Here is a 3,006-nt window from a genome sequence, read left to right on the forward strand (position 1 = left end):
TGTGTGTGTGTGTGTGTGTGTGTGTGTGTGTGTGTGTGTGTGTGTGTGTGTGTGTGTGTAACTTTGTAATTCCTGTTTCAGACTGAGACCAAAGGGATGCAATTGAATTCACAGGCCAGTTTAATTTTACTGTGGACGTATCAGTGTCAGCCAGTTAATGGAAGTCATCAGTGGCTATTATATTAACAGGGATTGTTTGGATTGGTTTCCTTCTATTTTTTACTTATGTCAGATGGTACACATTGATGCAGAGTTTGGCCTCCAAACTTTCGATTTTTGCCTCAGTAGCAACTTGGTTAGGTGTTTTTAGGATATTTGGGTCAAAATGATTGGACCTTATAATGGAAACTACAGCCTGACACACATGGAAGGACCTCTCTCTCAGGTCACCCCACCCCTGCCAAAGTCCCAATTTAATGACATGTGCCAAATGTGAGGGAGCTAAAGAACGGTTCCACCACAGTGCCTTTAGTGGCTCTTGGGGAAATGAGAGCGAGGTCTCACATGCACACACATGTACACACATGTACACACACAGAGGGACAGCCAGAATGCGTATAGAGACAGATCTGTTAGTGAGAGAAATCAAACAAGTGAACGTTTGAAGTACGTGAAACAAAGCTTAAAGGTCAAGATAACGTATGGTTCATCATGAGCCTTATGGTCATAGCACAAGCTGCTCTCATTGCCTCTACTGAACCGTCGCTCCACCAGAACTGCAGAGTGTCAAATGAAAACACTCAAAAACAAGAAAAACATCTGACAGCAACATGGACTTAAAGCAGTGGAGCATTTGAGTGTCTGTCTGTAATGTCATCAACAGGATATAAAATCCAAAGTTAACCCGAGGTACCCTCATTTAGATTACTTGCATGTAACAACAGCGTGATTAAGTGACTTTTGTTTTCCCATAAATGCACTTCTCATAGTTCATTATCTTCTACACTTACCTACAGACAGCTCAATCAAGTTATTGCATGTTACTTTTGACAAAGTAATTCCAGCAGCATGTTCCTCCCTGCTCCCATTGTGGCTTCACTATTCCCAAAGGAGTTTTTAGGAGTTCATTGCTTAGATATAATAATAATGAATAATAAAACACGCTAGGAGGGACAAATGATGGTAATTATTTTTGTGTTATAAAAGTATTTCATGCTTTTTCATTTTTGGCTCTCTCAGATATGTTTGATTTGATAAACTACAGTCTGATCAGCCTGGACAAGATTGTGAGCTAATGATTTACTCGGCTTTCTGCCTTTATGAAGCCGGGTTAACGTTTCTTTCCCCGAAAACTGTAAATGAAGTCAGCAGAAGATTGCTAATAAATGGCTAATTTGGTATGCAGGGTGCCAGACACTAAAAAGAAGTTAGTTACCTGTGACAGTAATATGAGTGGAGGCTTCCCTCTGTGGTAAACATCCCCAAGGCAGTATTTGTGCAAATAAACACAGCAAATATTCTGTATAAGTACAGCTAGACAGCACCTTAAGCTGTTCAAATTTACCAGTATTTGGCAATAGTAAAGTTGTTGTGTCACCTTAAATTGATCAACTTCTGTTCTCGAGTTTGTTTTAAGATTTTCAGTGTATGTGCACGTCTTAGCTGAGTTATTAGTCCAGCCCTGCAGCACTGCTGCTGTATGTGTGTTTAAGCTACATTAGAAGAGAGTTACAGCAGCTCTCTCATTCTCCCCACTACATTAACCTCCCCTTCATCCTTAAATGTGTCCCTGCTTGCCTGGCGCAGCACAGCGTCCAGGGAAAAGGGATCTGTTTTGTCCCATGCTCCCTCCCACACCGTCTTTCCCTCATTCACAGCCGACCAATGGGGGAGATGGTGAGAGAAGGAGAGAGAGGTGGGGGGGTAGGCATGGAGGGGGCATGAGAAATGGGCTGCGAGCAGTGAGTCGAGAAGGACGCAGATGTCAAAGCCATGAATCTGGGGACGCCCCCCCCGGCACGTTTCTTTCTCAGCTATTCCACAGTACCCCCTCCTTTGCCCATTCATCTCTCAGTCTTCATTTCTTTTTCAGTCTTTCTCTCAGACCATCAGTCCAGATTCTGCCCAATCAGCACCTCTCCCCTCACCTGGCCCTAACTCGGTTCAGTAATCAGAGTAAAATGAAGTGACAAGTCCAATGTTTACGTGCCTATGTGTTGGTGAAAATGTGTGTGCACAGTCATTAGGTATAGTGACACTCACAGGGTCACAGGCAGGCTTCAGCTAATAATGAGAAGCCATGAGATACCCATCACTGAGCTGTCACTATCCATTCACGCATTTTATAGCCTGGTGGGTCGAAGGTCATGTGAGACTGAACACAAACACGTATGCCAGCAACAATGATTCAAATGTGATAATTTTAAATCTATAAATATCTTCTGTGCAAAAGTTTATGATATGCTTCACAGGAAAAACAAGGCCAGGTTTGTCACATTACACGTATATTACAATTAAACAATCCATTGCTTATATTTTATTCTTTACCCTTTTCTTTATTACATAAAGTACTTGATAAATTGATTTTGTTTCATGTTGTTTTTATGTTAAAAAAAATCTCAAAATATTGTCCTTTTTCCATCATTTCCAAGTGTTGCTTCATTCTAGGGTTTTGCATATTCTGACATAATAACAAAAATATTGTCATTACTAGGGATGGGTACCGGTGTCCGGTGCCATCATAAACGGTAGTAACCAGACCGAAAAGCAGCGCACATTTCGGTGCTTTATTTCGGTGCTTTTTTTTCCTGAGCTGTGATACACTTCTAGCCAATCATTTTACGTTTCCGAGGATAGTAGGTGGGGCCAGGTACGTACGTTCTTTTAGAGCAGAGCTAGAGATTAAAAATGCCCAAGGAGGACCAGTCAAAGTCTGGCTGTACTTCACAGCAAAAGATGCAAACTCAGCAGCAACAAGTGCTTTAAGCTGATACTGTGATACTGTCAAAGGAGGTAACACCTCAAATCCGATGAAACACCTGGAGACGCATAGCGTTTTTTTTAAAA

General features: G+C 41.7%; 1 protein-coding gene across 1 annotated transcript in view; it reads left to right on the forward strand.

Annotated features, from left to right (window-relative positions):
- prmt3 (protein arginine methyltransferase 3) overlaps positions 1-3,006 on the forward strand; it is a 57,938-nt gene that overhangs the window by 26,486 nt on the left and 28,446 nt on the right. The gene's annotated exons all lie outside the window — the stretch shown is intronic.

Source organism: Pundamilia nyererei, unplaced genomic scaffold (assembly GCF_000239375.1).
Source record: "Pundamilia nyererei isolate P.nyererei 1_Seehausen unplaced genomic scaffold, PunNye1.0 scaffold00143, whole genome shotgun sequence".
NCBI lineage: Eukaryota > Metazoa > Chordata > Actinopteri > Cichliformes > Cichlidae > Pundamilia > Pundamilia nyererei.